Source organism: Hibiscus syriacus, unplaced genomic scaffold (assembly GCF_006381635.1).
Source record: "Hibiscus syriacus cultivar Baekdansim isolate YM2019G1 unplaced genomic scaffold, ASM638163v2 tig00110264_pilon, whole genome shotgun sequence".
Classification (NCBI taxonomy): domain Eukaryota; kingdom Viridiplantae; phylum Streptophyta; class Magnoliopsida; order Malvales; family Malvaceae; genus Hibiscus; species Hibiscus syriacus.
In genome coordinates, this window is record NW_024062653.1 from 1968375 (window position 1) to 1985026 (window position 16652).

Below are 16652 nucleotides of genomic sequence, written 5' to 3' on the forward strand. Positions count from 1 at the left end.
GAGTTGAATCAACGATACCTCTTTTGAGGATCAACATTTCCATAAGGAGTTCATAATGAGAAGAACTCATCTGAATAATGAGAAAACCTTATTCAACCTTTTGCTAGATTATATCACATAAGGAGATAAATTGTCATCCCCAGTTGACAAGTTCATAATGAGAAGAACTAATCCCAAAAAGAACTTGTTCAACATTTCCAAGTGAAGTCAAATGAAAAAAAAAACTTATTGTCTTTTTGTCTTTGCATTATTCTCGTTAACACAAGAATGAGCAAAGAGGGGTAGCTGAAGACACTAGTTTTTTTCCATTTGATTATTATTTTATTATTATTAATAAATTATTATTATTATTATTATTATTATTATTATTATTATTATTAATTTTATTATATTAAAGGCCCAAATTACATAACCCGGAGCCCAAATTATAAATGAAGCCTAATCAGACCCAGTTACAAGCCCACCCTGAGCCAACCCAAATATGTAACCCTAATCCCAATTAGGGTTTACATCCCAACCGTCAGCCACACCTGCCATTAGATCTGGAGAGATCTAACGGCCCCTGATGAGCCAAAAAGAACCCTAGGGTTATGATACCCTAGAGACCACGCGGCGTTGCCTCCTTAGCTACCACACAACCGCCCTTCCTCGTCGCTCTACTGCTGCCATGATGCCCCGTCGAAGCATCCAGAATAGCCATTCTAGCCGTACACATCGCCTTTCTTCGGTGAGCCACCACCGTAGGTTTGGTGACTCACCGGACTCCACTCTTGTGACCGGTCTGAGGAGCATCTCGTCAAGGCTATAAAAGCCTCATTGCATTTGCAAAAAAAAGAAAAAAGAAAAGAAAACACGGGCAAGAATGGGGAACCACAATCGACAGTAAGCAACCACGAGGAGGACAGCAACCAAAACGAAGGAAGAAAACTGAGAAGGAAAAGAGACTTACCAAAAAGACTACCATCGTCGTCGGAACCACCATACACCACCGTAACATCGAAAGGTCGAAGGTAAAAAGGCTAGATCTATGACGTTTTGTAGATTTTTATGTTAAGATAACCTCGGATTTAGCTTTAGAAAAACAGAGGCTTTAATTTGGGTAAAATATGTAATTTTCGGCCACCGTATGTGGTGGTCGGCAGTGGTGGTCGGCGCCGGAGTGCGGTGACCGGTCGAATGCTTTAGAGGGAAGGCATAGAAAAAATTTTCTCTCTCAGCTAGAGAGAGTAGAGGAAAGAACAAATGAGAAAATGGCCCTTAGGGCTGGCTATAATAGGGTTTAAATACCCTCACTAAAACGACGTAGTTTTGGTGAGGGCCTTTGTGTAATTTTACGCATGGCTAAACTATTCGTGCAGCCACTGTAACTTTAAAAACTTACAATTTGATCCTTATAGCATGTTTTTTATTTATTATAATTTGGTATTCTAATTTTAATTTATAATAATTTAGTCCTTTATAGTAAATATATATATATTTTAGGCAAATAACTGATTTAGCCCTCATAATTTTATTAATTAATATTTTAAACCCGAATAGCATGTTTTAATTTGTTTTAATTTGATGTACGAATTTGATATAATTTTATTTTAGTCCCTAAATTAAATAAATGAAAAATAGCATGTTTAATCCCTGTAATTTTAAATAATTAATTATGAATTAGGTATTTAATTTTAGTATGTTATAATTTAGTCATTAATTTTATTTTCATTTTTTTTAATTAAAGTTTTATTGCTTTTATATTTTAAATATATAGTTTTAAATTTATTTATTTTAGTCATTATTTAGTTATAATTTTATATGTTTATTTTCAATATATTTAATTATTATTATTATTATAAATATATATATAATAAATAATATTTTTTTATTTTGTTTTCTATTAAAATCCTATCTATAAATTTAAAAATGACTTTTAAGAAAAAACATATTTTAAATATATATTTATTTTTCAATATTAAGAAAGTGCAGTCTTAAAGCAACTAGATGTCCATTTTCTTATATTTTTAAATAAATAAATATCTTATTTTTTAATAATTATATATATTAATCTATTTTTTAATTATTTTTTAGATAAATGTTTTAATATTTATTTTTTTATATTAAGAAAAGAATTGTCTTAAAGCACCTAGAAACCATTTTCTGATATTTATAAATAAATAAATATCTTATTTATATATATATATATATTAATATTTTTTCTTAAAATTATACTAATGAATTTGAAATAACAGGATTATGAATTAAATATATCTTTGAATTCTTAAATTTCTAAATAATATAGACAATTTATAATTAATAAGTATCAATTTTGGACGTTATAGGGGTGTTAATCATTCCCTAAACGTAATCGACCACGAATCCTTTTTTACTAAAATTTTTGGTTATACGCAGACCAATTTATCTTTTAATTGATGTTTTCTTAAAAACTCTTTTAAAAGATGATTTTTAGGTATTCGACCTACCTGACCCAAAAGACCGATGGCAACTCCCAAAACATTTCAATAAAAACCATTTATTTACATTATTTTTCCCGCCAAGTAAAAATTTCGTACCCGAACGAAAACCGGTTACGACACATACAAATTAGGTGAACAACTATGGTTTATGAATCTCCCCAGATTGTCGAACCGTGCCGCATCGATGGTGAAACCGCTCTCCGTCACACCTTGGGGAGAGATACCTGAATTAGTGTTGAAAGATTATTCCAAAGAGAACTGTCGTTGTAATGATTTCCTATATCGAACAGATACTCGTCATTTCCTGTTCTTTGCTCGGCTTCCCTATCTTCGAGGAGCTCCCCGACATACTCGTAGATAAAACTTCCTGAAGGGATCGAATTAAGGGATCTAACTCCCCAGCCCTTCGATTCTGTTTTGAAGATTTCGAACTGAAATTTTATGCCGTGTTGACTGACTCTATTGTAGAAAGAAGCAGGACCACATTCATATACAAGGGACTTGATTTCAACAATGGCTCCATCATGGTTAAATGGGAGTTCTCTTCCATTTCTCATCACACACGAACATTTCCTAGATTGCAAACATCCGTTTACAAAATCGCAACCTTTGGAAGTGTAAACACACTTTTTTTAACCATTCATTCAATATTTTATTAACTTTTTGCACCCCACATAGTTAGAAAACAATAACCCACTCAAGCACTACCCAACAACTTTCCCCTTCCATTGTGCAACCACTACCCCCACTAACTCAAAACAAATCCCATAATTTTCTCCTTTTAGTTACATTTTCTTTCTTCTTTTTAAGAGGGCCACCATCTTGGTTTTAGGGGGGAGAAGGAGTTCTTGGCGGGGGCTTAGTTAAAAAAAGGGATATGAAGTCATGTGAAACAAAAATTAATATCCAAGAGTGCACAAAAATAGGGATGGTTAAGTGTTTTATGATTGTTTTGCTTCTGGGTTTCTACCACTTGTCCATGGTTGCAACATCGGGGAAGGAGAAGAGCCGTAGGAAGACTTACATCGTGCACATGGCTAAATCCGAGATGCCAACGAGTTTTCAACACCACACTCACTGCTAACCTATACAGAAGCTAAGATGCTCCAATCTCTTCACTCACTCTTTTGCAAATACGAAAATAGATTACCTCCAATTTATTTTTTTATTTTTCCTTCTTTTATTTCCTAATTCGAAGTATTAATGTTATAAATTGTATATTCGCTGCTGCAGTTAGAAAATAACTCTTCTTCTCTCTCCTTTTTTTCCCATTTCTACATTATTTTCATGAACATAGATAAAGATTTTTGACTTTTTGCTGTGTTCATGTTGTTTTTGTCGGTTTGTTAACAGGTGAATTCTCTAGATCCAGCTTTGAATGTAGGCACGTGGACTGAAGAAGAAGACTCGAGACTGGAGGTTGCCATCGAAGAACAAGGATATTGCTGGTTAAAGATTGCCACATGCAGGTCTTCACGAACCGATAACCAGTGTTGGGGGAGGTGGACGCAAATTCTTGCGTGCCCATTGACATGGTGAAGCCAAAGAATCGGAGCAAGATTTCATGATCAAACCCCAGAGCACCACCCCTTCCATCGGCACTTCCCAGTGGCCCATCCTCCTCAAAAACTACGACCGTCTCAACGTCCTGCTTTATTCCAATCCCTTTTGTTCGAAGCTTGTGGGAGAACGGTGAATCCTTTGAACGGAGCAGTCGGTATTTTTATGGACAGGAAACTGTCGTGTTTGCCAAGTGACGGTGGAAACTGTCTTACGAGGAAGAACTCTAAGGGCGATGCCTAAACTAATGGCTCCCACACCACCATCCGATGAAACATCGGGGGCTACGGTTACGTACACGTTGAAGTTGCAAGAAACAACGATGAATCTTAACTCAAACTATCGCTTCCCATGGTTTCAAGACTGAAGCATGACAATTTTGTCGAGGTGCAAGGTTGCTATGTTGAATGAAATCACCGTGCGCTTGCCTATGAGTTTGCAACAATGGATTCGCTTCATGACATTTTGCATGGAAGGAAGGGGGTTCAAGGGGCACAACCGAGGCCAATTCTCAACTAGATGCAGAGGGTAAGAATTGCAGTTGATGCGGCAAGGGGCTCGGAGTACTTACACGAGAAGGTTCAACCCTCGATTATCCACAAACTGGTATGTGAGAGCAATCTAAAATGCAAGTGGAAATGTGCAACCATTTGTGACCAATTCTGTGGCTTCTGCGTGAAAGTAAAACAAAGTCCCAAGTATTTTTAATTTTGGGTAAATTCTCCATATGGCCCCTCAATCATTATGAGTTTTATTTTATATTATTACTTTTTTTTGTTATTTTTTTTTCATTTCATTTCATTTAATATTTATTTAATACTTTTTATCTAATATTTTTGACCTTTTAGTGTACACTTTTAACTAGTCAACGGTAAGTAATTCAAATTGAATTTTTAAATTTTGATTTAAATTTTAATTTTTCGCAATTAAAATAACTGACAAATTAATTGGTACCGAAAGGACGGTTCAAGGGTGCTAATCCTTCCTTGACTGTAATCGACTCCCGAACCCGACACATTTCTGGTAAAACGCAGATCATGTAAGATGGTGTCCGATCCACCTAAATTCGTTTTAAACTGGTCGGTGGCGACTCCAATTCATTTAATCCAAGTCGAAGCTCGATTTCGGGGCCCAACCGAAAGACGGTTACGACAGCTTGGCGACTCCACTGGGGACAGGTAAGTGAGTCAGGCCAAAATTAATTTTCGGTTGTCTTTTTTTAGCGAAAGTTATAAATTTAAATTTTAATTTATTTTTTCGATTCTAATTATTTATCTTTGATTATTTTTCAAATAAATAGTTGTATTGACGTTTTTTAATGATTTCAGATTTTTTCAAAATTGTCATCTCTAAGCTCTAAACCCGAGCTCCGAACCCATTTTAAGTGGGGGTGAAAGCAACGCATTCGTGTGAATTTATTCACCACATATGCCTAGCAAGTAACCTTCGGGATTCATATACCTTACGTCTTCGTGTGAATTTATTCACCGCATAGACATAAGGGAATGTGTCCTCTCGAGTTTAACTTAGTCCATGCAAGCTTATAATGGGCTTAGGACTAAGGGTCTGGCAAGCCCAAGGGGGCACCGACAAGGAGAACTCGAGTACCTTTTTAGAACCTAAACCGAGAGAGTACAGGGAATTAGAGTCTACCCCAAGACTTCATTCCAAACCCTAGGATGCTTTGTTTCCTGCTTTATTTTATGTTCAAAGCATACGAACTAGACAAATATGCGGATAGGATTTGTTTGAAATTAGCATGCGGGATAGAGATCATGTCCGGTTAGGGATTAAAACATGCGAGGTAGATATCATGTGGGTAGGATTTTTAATTTTTTATTGTTTTGATTTACCTCACTAACCCTTTTATTTTTTGTTCTCTTTTATTTTGTGTTCATCGTTTGCATCATTTAAAACGATGTGTTGATCCACCAAAAATGTGTTTGTTAAACATGAATAATCTGCATTAATGGACAAATGAGTTATAATACAAAGAGATAAAAAGCTCAGAAGTCCAGCCGTGGTTAAAGAATACTCAGAGGCAAAGGTTGCAGGGGCAAGACGAGGAAAATGTTACTGACCCAGACGCTCATTTTGAAAACTACGATAACTAGTGGCGAAACCCCAGCTAAGCTGCAGACCATTATTGACGAATTCTAGAAATAAGTCGATAAACTTCGGATAGAGGGCTCCAATGGCACTTTTGTTTGGATCAAGCTTGACATAGAGTGAAAGCCGAAGATGCAGTCCTTCGAGACCCCTTTTGGGGCAAGCAACCCATCACCTGCACAAGTTTAGCCAAAGGAGCCGGAATGGTTCGACAGGATATTCAACCAGTGAAAATGACGAATCAACTTGTCAGAAGCTGTGCAGGATTTGTACCATCAAAAAAGTTTTTTGTCTCTTTAGACGTAACACTTTTTTCACCAATAAGGGTTATTTAGAATAACAGGCACATTTTTTGGATCAATGCCTCGGACATTTCATGCATCATATATTTAGACATTTTGCATTTCTTATTTTTTTTGCATTTTGTTATTTTCTTTGCATTCACATTAACTAACATAAACATGTCTCATCAAAGGGAACAAATACTGGATACACCACCTCAAGCATTGGACACACCCCATCCACATAACACTCGTTTGAAGAAGAAGAGGATGGAAGCCAGAATTACACAAATCGAGGAGAATATGTTGAAACTACAGAAAGAGTTAGAAGACAAGATAAACCAGAATAGTCTAAATACTCTGGAAACAATCACAAAGAACCAAGAGTCCTTGATTGATCAGATCGTTGCCAAGTTAGTTGGCCTACAACAGACCAGTGCGCCCGGGGCAGGTTCACCGGAAGGGGTAACTATACAACCTACCCCGCAAGTGGTTATCTCACCTGAAATCTTACCAGAATCTCGAGGGGACTCATAAGCTGAAAAAGTGAAGCCCTCGTCCTCTGTATTTAACCCTAAGAACAATCCGGGTTATTACCATATACCGGATTTGGACGAAGATGACAAAGCGAAGAAGATGGAGGAAAAAATCAAACAATTAGAGGACCAAATGAAGGTAGTCAAAGGAGACCGTGACTACCATGAAATCGATGCAGCGGAACTTAGTCTAGTCCCGGACTTGGTTCTTCCTCCGAAATTTAAGCCCCCGGAGTTCGAGAAGTTTGACTGGATAGTTGCCCATCCGCTCACATCACCATGTTCTGCCGAAAGATGACAGGATATGGAGGAAACGACCAACTCCTGATCCACTGCTTTCAGGATAGTCTGTCGGGCTCAGCCATTCGGTGGTACAACCAGCTAAGCCGATCAAATATCAAGACCTGTAAGGACCTGGCCAAGTCATTTCTGGAACAATACAAGCATATCAATGACATAAGGCCAGATCGAGTTATGCTACAAAGCATGGAAAAGAAGCATAACGAGAGTTTTAGGCAGTACGCACAAAAATAGAGGGATTTGGCCGTGCAAGTTCATCCACCGTTAGATGAAAAGGAAACCCGAAAGCTCTTCGTGCAGACCCTGAAGGCTCCATACTTCGGGCACCTGGTTGCGATCACATCAGGAAGCTTTTCAGACTTGGTTATGGCCGGAGAAATGATTGAGTCGGCCATAAAGCAAGGCAAAATTATGGATGGCGAGGCCAGTAGGAAACCTCCTATGCGAGAGCGGGATGGAGAGATTAATAACATCAACCATGCCAGTAAAGGTGTTACGATCTCCAAACCAAAATCAACTACAGCTGTACCGTCAGGTACTTCTAAACAAGATTCCAGAGAACCAATGAGGGAAAGGGAACATTTCGACCCTATTCCTATGACCTACAAAGAGCTTTACCATCAACTTCTTGACACCCATGTAGTGTCACCATACCCGGTAGAACCCATAAAGCCCCCATACCCCAAGTGGTATGATGAGAATGTACATTGTGAATATCACGGCGGTGTCCCAGGGCACACAATTGAGAACTGTTACGCATTCAAAAGAGTCGTACAGAAGATGCGTAACCACAACTGGATCGACTTCAACAACTTGGGGGCATCCAAGTGAGGAATATCATTTCATCATTTGAGGCATTCTGTTTGAACTTGTTTTTTCACTTTTTCTCAAGTTTCTGTAAGAACATTTGAATCAATTTATGTTACTTTAAAAGATGTTAAGCAATGGATCACATTTGCAAATTTGCAATTCTTTGCATATCATTTGAATTAAGAAACTCTGTAAACGGTTCAAAGTTACAGATCTTTGACGAAGTAACATGATTTAAAACAAGGACTTTGACCTTATTCAGAATATACCCTCAAACACCGTACCCCGCTCTTGCAATTAACCAATATACCCTTTTCCTTTCATAAGGTGCGGACAACATGGGGCATCATTTACATATGACAATTACTATGTTTTTTATTTAAGATGTTCAATGACGATGATGATCTTTACAAATGAAAGAGTCGAGTATGTGAATCTAGTTTAGGTCAGTTGCTTGAAAATTGAACTCTAAAGATGAAATTTTTGACTTTCAACAAACACCTAGGCTATAACAGGTTCTTCTTGACAATCTTAAGAAATTAAATCCGTAAAGCTGAGCTATTCCACTAAGGCAATTGGTTATAGAGGAAACTTGAAAGCCCTGGTCTTATGAGTAGATTACGTTCAAACCATGACATTGCTTGGACACTTGGCAATTCGGTGTTTGCTCCACTGCTCTTGTCAGGCTGAAGACTCTGTGATGAGATGAACCCTTCAGTGAACTTGATAAAACTGATTATAATGTTAAGTGGTCCCTCTAAAGCAATTGGTTAAACGCCCCGGCTTTATGGATCCAGCTTGCCAGATAACGACAAATTAAATCAAATTTATCTGAGTAAGAAATTTTCGGTAATGTTAAACTAAGGGAGTTAAGGAACACCTGTTATAGTCGACTACACACGAGCACTCAAGAATTTCATTTTTAGACCGATATTTTTCGCACTGCCTTTGTTGGAGGAGCCTACAAAGCTTGAACAAATAGAAGATTTCAGAGGACCGAAATAAAATCTCTAGTAATTGGTCATTCTAGTTGCGTCATTTTGTCCGCACCCAAATGAAATGCCAAAGCATATTTCGATATTTAAAAAAAATGACATTTTGGGTTACCAAAACCTTAGAAAGGAGGCTAAGCTAAAGCCAACTCATCTATTTGAACATTTGTCAAAGATTTGTAACTCTGAAAGCATTAAAAGAACTCTTGATTCCTTTGATATTTTTTGAACTCACATTTACAATTTGATTCAATTGCGAACAATATTTTACAACATTTTTATCATGTCTCTCTCCTAAAACAAGAAAAAGGAGAAAAACATTTTCAAGCATAACAGTCTCAGATATGAAAGGTCTGTAAAGCCAAAGCTCGGGAAGCAAATGGGGCACGATCCATTCCAAGGACCTGATTGGCAGACAAAGCACGAAGAGATAACACATAATTCATTCATGTTGCATGCATCTTAGACATACTTAGGTGCATCACATTCATCATTTTAGCATACATGATTTTTACAGCTTTTAGAGTTAAGTTTCGACTTCAGGATGAAGGATACTCGATTCGTAAGCGCCTTTAAAGAACGATGGTGGTTGCTTAGCTCAGCAGTGAGAAGCTACACCTCAATCGACTTGACATATCTACAGATCTCAAAATCAATTTCAGATTGGTTCGAGAACCAATTCAGATCAAATCTGGTTCAACTCAACTCAACAGCGAACAACATGTTTCCAGTTAATGTCTTCAAGCCAGATTTTAATTCCACGACGGATGATATCCGGCTGACGAAATTTATCACTGAACTTTCCTGTGAAGGAGAGTCATCCAGAAATCATATTACTTGGTTCAGACCCGCTCAGAGGAACCACCTGAAGAACTATGATGGCTTAGACCTGTGAAGGGAAGCCATTTTTTTAAGACAATATTTGCAGCATAACTCAAGGCTAGAAGGGTTATCTGCCAACAAATACCTTCGAGTTCGACTACACTCAGCTCTATGGCACATCATTTGCAGCATAGCTTAAGTCGAGAAGGGTTATCTGCCAAAGACCCCCGAGTTCGATTACACTCAGCTTCAAGGGCATATCATTTACAGTATAACTCAAGGCTAGAAGGGTTATCTGTCACCAAAGACCTTCGAGTTCGACTACGCTCAGCTCCAAGGCACATCATTTGCAGCATAGCTTAAGTCGAGAAAGGCTATCTGCCAAAGACCCCCGAGTTCGATTACACTCAGCTTCGAGGGCATATCATTTACAGCATAACTTAAGTCTAGAAGGGTTGTGTTCCAACCAAAGACCTTCGAGTTCGACTACGCTCAACTCCAAGGCACATCATTTGCAACATAGCTTAAGTCGAGAAGGGCTATCTGCCAAAGACCCCCGAGTTCGATTACACTCAGCTTCGAGGGCATATCATTTACAGCATAACTCAAGGATAGAAGGGTTATCTGTCACCAAAGACCTTCGAGTTCAACTACGCTCAACTCCAGACAACGCAAGTTCAACCTCATGACGAAGGGACCGCTGGTTGTCAACAAACAACTTCCCAATTTCAGAGCCAATTTCAACTTCACAGCGAAAGATATTGAACTCAAGACAACACAAGTTCAACTTCACGACGAAGGGACCGCTGGTTGTCAAAAAAACAACTTCCCAATTTCAGAGCCAATTTCAACTTCACAACGAAGGATATTGGACTCCAGACAACACAAGTTCAACTTCACGGCGAAGAGACCACTGGTTGTCAATAAATAACTTCCCAATTTCAGAGCCAATTTCAACTTCACAACGAAGGATATTGGACTCCAGACAACACAAGTTCAACTTCACGACGAAGGGACCGCTGGTTGTCAATAAACAACTTCTCAATTTCAGAGCCAATTTCAACTTCACAGCGAAGGATATTGGACTCAAGACAACGCAAGTTCAACTTCACGACGAAGGGACCGCTGGTTGTCAAATAAACATTTCCCAATTTCAGAGCCAATTTCGACTTCACAGCGAAGGATATTGGACTCCAGACAACACAAGTTCAACTTCACGACGAAGGGACCGCTGGCTGTCAATAAACAATTTCCCAATTTCAACTTCACAACGAAGGATATTGGACTCCAGACAACGCAAGTTCAACTTCACGGCGAAGGGACCGCTGGTTGTCAATAAACAATTTTCCAATTTCAACTTCACAACGAAGGATATTGGACTCCAGACAACGCAAGTTCAACTTCACGACGAAGGGACCGCTGGTTGTCAATAAACAATTTTCCAATTTCAACTTCACAACGAAGGATATTAGACTCCAGACAACGCAAGTTCAACTTCACGACGAAGGGACCGCTGGTTGTCAATAATCAATTTCCCAATTTCTGAGCCAATTTCAACTTCACAACGAAGGATATTGGTCTCCAGACAACGCAAGTTCAACTTCACGACGAAGGGACCGCTGGTTGTCAATAAACAATTTCTCAATCTCAGAGCCAATTTTAACTTCACAGCGAAGGATATTGGACTCGAGGCAACGCAAGTTCAACTTCACGACGAAGGGACCGTTGGTTGTCAATAAACAATTTCTCAATTTCAGAACCAATTTCAACTTCATAACGAAGGATATTGGACTCCAGACAATGCAAGTTCAACTTCACGACGAAGGGACCGCTGGTTGTCAACAAACAATTTCACAGTTCCAGAGCCAATTTCAACTTCACGGCGGAGGATATTGGACTTGGAACAATACAACTTACTTGGATTTCAACTTCACGACGAAGGATATCCAATTCCAGGCTCAGCTTAACGACGAAGGGGCCACCCGCGGTTTCAACTTCACGACGAAGGGAATCGTGCACACAAGCAGCATCCATCTCTAGATTGGATTTCAACTTCACGACGAAGGATATCCAACTTAAAGAAGGATTGTCTGTCAATAAACTTTCCAGTTCCAGAACTGATTTCAACTTCACGGTGAAGGATATTGGTCTCAAAACAATACAACTTACTTGGATTTCGACTTCACAACGAAGGATATCCAATTCTCAGGCTCAACTTCACGACGAAGGGGCCATATACATGTACAACTTCACAACGAAGGGTATCATACCCCAACGGATTGACTTAACCTCACGACGAAGGGGTCATCTGTAACATCACAACACCAAAGTCTTCAGTTCAAGTTCCACCTTCACGACGAAGTATCTTGAGCCAGAAGACGATTCAGAGGCCACTTGTCAAAAGCTTTGAGCTCGTTTTCAACTTCACAACGAAGGATTTTGTGCTCAGAATTTTCTAGTTCAACTCACGGAGAGGGATTCATTTTGTGTTTTAGACCAAATATCGGATTTCAACTCTAAAACAGAGGATATTCGATGGGATTTCACCCCTATATGGATGGTGTTAAATTTGGATACATTCATGTTAAACAAAAAAACGTGTCTTTTAATCTTTGTCCTACACCCGTTACACGACTATGGACAAAGAGAGGCAGTTGTAAACACACTTTTTTTAACCATTCATTCAATATTTTATTAACTTTTTGCACCTCACATAGTTAGAAAACAATAACCCACTCAAACACTACCCAACAACTTTCCCCTTCCATTGTGCAACCACTACCCCCACTAACTCAAAACAAATCCCATAATTTTCTCCTTTTAGTTACATTTTCTTTCTTCTTTTTAAGAGGGCCACCATCTTGGTTTTAGGGGGGAGAAGGAGTTCTTGGCGGGGGCTCAGTTAAAAAAAGGGATATGAAGTCATGTGAAACAAAAATTAATATCCAAGAGTGCACAAAAATGGGGATGGTTAAGTGTTTTATGATTGTTTTGCTTCTGGGTTTCTACCACTTGTCCATGGTTGCAACATCGGGGAAGGAGAAGAGCCGTAGGAAGACTTACATCGTGCACATGGCTAAATCCGAGATGCCAACGAGTTTTCAACACCACACTCACTGCTAACCTATGCAGAAGCTAAGCTGCTCTAATCTCTTCACTCACTCTTTTGCAAATACGAAAATAGATTACCTCCAATTTATTTTTTTATTTTTCCTTCTTTTATTTCCTAATTCGAAGTATTAATGTTATAAATTGTATATTCGCTGCTGCTGTTAGAAAATAACTCTTCTTCTCTCTCCTTTCTTTCCCATTTCTACATTATTTTCATGAACATAGATAAAGATTTTTGACTTTTTGCTGTGTTCATGTTGTTTTTGTCGGTTTGTTAACAGGTGAATTCTCTAGATCCAGCTTTGAATGTAGGCACGTGGACTGAAGAAGAAGACTCAAGACTGGAGGTTGCCATCGAAGAACAAGGATATTGCTGGTTAAAGATTGCCACATGCAGGTCTTCACAAACCGATAACCAGTGTTGGGGGAGGTGGACGCAAATTCTTGCGTGCCCATTGACATGGTGAAGCCAAAGAATCGGAGCAAGATTTCATGATCAAACCCCAGAGCACCACCCCTTCCATCGGCACTTCCCAGTGGCCCATCCTCCTCAAAAACTACGACCGTCTCAACGTCCTGCTTTATTCCAATCACTTTTGTTCGAAGCTTGTGGGAGAACGGTGAATCCTTTGAACGGAGCCGTCGGTATTTTTATGGACAGGAAACTGTCGTGTTTGCCAAGCGACGGTGGAAACTGTCGTGTTTGCCAAGCGACGGTGGAAACTGTCTTACGAGGAAGAACTCTAAGGGCGATGCCTGAACTAATGGCTCCCACACCACCATCCGATGAAACATCGGGGGCTACGGTTACGTACACGTTGAAGTTGCAAGAAACAACGATGAATCTTAACTCAAACTATCGCTTCCCATGGTTTCAAGACTGAAGCATGACAATTTTGTCGAGGTGCAAGGTTGCTATGTTGAATGAAATCACCGTGCGCTTGCCTATGAGTTTGCAACAATGGATTCGCTTCATGACATTTTGCATGGAAGGAAGGGGGTTCAAGGGGCACAACCGAGGCCAATTCTCAACTAGATGCAGAGGGTAAGAATTGCAGTTGATGCGGCAAGGGGCTCGGAGTACTTACACGAGAAGGTTCAACCCTCGATTATCCACAAACTGGTATGTGAGAGCAATCTAAAATGCACGTGGAAATGTGCAACCATTTGTGACCAATTCTGTGGCTTCTGCGTGAAAGTAAAACAAAGTCCCAAGTATTTTTAATTTTGGGTAAATTCTCCATATGACCCCTCAATCATTATGAGTTTTATTTTATATTATTACTTTTTTTTGTTATTTTTTTTTCATTTCATTTCATTTAATATTTATTTAATACTTTTTATCTAATAATTTTGACCTTTTAGGGTACACTTTTAACTAGTCAACGGTAAGTAATTCGAATTGAATTTTTAAATTTTGATTTAAATTTTAATTTTTCGCAATTAAAATAACCGACAAATTAATTGGTACCGAAAGGACGGTTCAAGGGTGCTAATCCTTCCTTGACTGTAATCGACTCCCGAACCCGACACATTTCTGGTAAAACGCAGATCATGTAAGATGGTGTCCGATCCACCTAAATTCGTTTTAAACTAGTCGGTGGCGACTCCAATTCATTTAATCTAAGTCGAAGCTCGATTTCGGGGCACAACCGAAAGACGGTTACGACAGGAAGGAACATGGCTGCACCAATTAGGATGTAGCATGTGAGGTAAATACTCGAATGGAAGAGGTTTTTCGTCGTCTATGGTGTTTATAGCACAAATGGGGCTCGTATCCTTTCCTTGTAAGATGTCATGTACACAGAGCCCTTCCCGCTCTTTCGATTTCTTTACAACTTTCCAAGCAATCTCTAGTTGACCTGGAATTCTCACCAGTTTAAATTTATACACCAATTTCTGATGTGGTCCTGCTTCCTGCTTAAACTCCTCCACCCTATAGAGTCCGTTGTAAACAAATGTCTTACTTCTACCTTTTGACAAACCAGAAGACCTTGTATCGCCACGGATCACCCTCACTGGATTCTTTGCAATTATGCTATTTGCCAATGCTAGGTTTCCTCTTTCAAGCTTCTGGTCCTCAGGTTGTTTATTTTTCTGCGTTAGTTTTCCTCCCTCGCCCATGTACATCAGGACATCTGAGTTACTCAAGTCATCCTCATAGGTCCCAGTAGCTACAATGCTGGTAGCAATGCTCTTTTTACCTTGCTTTACATAATCTATACCACGTTGAGTGTCGCGATGTAGGACAACGATATTGAGCTCGATAAAGTACCGAAACTCGTCACCAACTTCAACACCAGGAACCAGTCCAATAATCGGTTCACCAGTGTTGACATATCTGTTATTCTCTTTGAGAACCATTGCAGCTCGGCAATCCACCCTTTTAATAAACTTTCCCTCTCCCTGTAAGAGCTTCCAACAAAAGGCTTGGAATAGGCGTAACGTCTCTCTCACTTTGTTCCTACTAGTGCATCCAGTGCTGTTTCCACAAGGAGGAAGACTCACATCATTACTATATGACATTCGAGCAAAACTATCGTTTGTGCACTGACCATCCCACTGAAATGAGTCTTTTTTATCACCAATAACCACTTGGATGAGTCCTTGATCATCCCGTTTTGTGGGAGAATTTTTCTTGCTCTTTCTCATTCTGTTAGATGAGTCACCAGCCATATCATTCCTAGAAGAAGAAGCTTCATAAGCACCTTGCTTCCTCCTTTTTTCAGAAACTGGCTCCATCGATATAGGGCGAATTTCTTCTGCATATAGGCTAGAAGCATGGCCTTCTAAAGAAATTACATCCTGAAAAGCTTCTATCACTTTTTCACATCAGTACAAATGATCTTATTGGAGAGCTTGTCTTTGTTTACCAATGTCATTGGTTCAATACCCTTGTTCACTAGAGAGGTAAGCCATTTGATGCGCTCTTCTTAGCTGAGAGGTGGAGCATTTCCTCCACAAAACGGAGGGAAGTCTCTCGTAGTGGTGACTCTTTCCCGACAGAAATATCACAATTTCTGAAGCAGCAGCATTCTGCAAAAATGAAATTTAGCTTAGCTTAGTGTCACCTAGTAACTCCTTTCACACTTGACCTTATTAACCCAACCAATCAAACAATGATGCTGAGTTTTATGACTCAGAAAATATCTGCCTCATTTGATGAAGCCAACTGTCCGCACCCTGGCGGAAAATCCCGAATAACATACTCTTTTGATGCAGCACTTCAAGTCATCCGCAGTAAACTGCAGAAAAAGAAACATAGAGAAACAACATAAATATCATTTAACTGCTACAAAATAGAAAAATTTAACAATAATTAACTCAATTCCAAGCATCCCTCAGAATGACTACTACCTGCAACCACCAGGTTATCATAAACCGCGGCTTCGATACATTCCTGACAAATTGCACAAAATGAAACCTATAAAAGGGGCAATATAATATCCTTAAACCAAAATGAACTGAAATATCTGAAACAATTAGAAATGAATAACTGTATAACAGAAAATGATGAAAATGAAAATCACCACTTCAATTCACAGAATGCACAAAATGGAACCAAGAAAAAGCAACATAAAATTATCATTAAAATGCAATGAACGCAAAGATTTTAACAACAATTAACCTAATTCCCAATTTCTAACCATGAAAAAAAGGTAAAACAGAACA

General features: G+C 38.9%; 1 pseudogene; it reads right to left on the reverse strand.

The window, feature by feature from the left end:
* The window catches only part of LOC120115515, a 33629-nt pseudogene that overhangs the window by 15994 nt on the left and 983 nt on the right, over nt 1-16652 (reverse strand).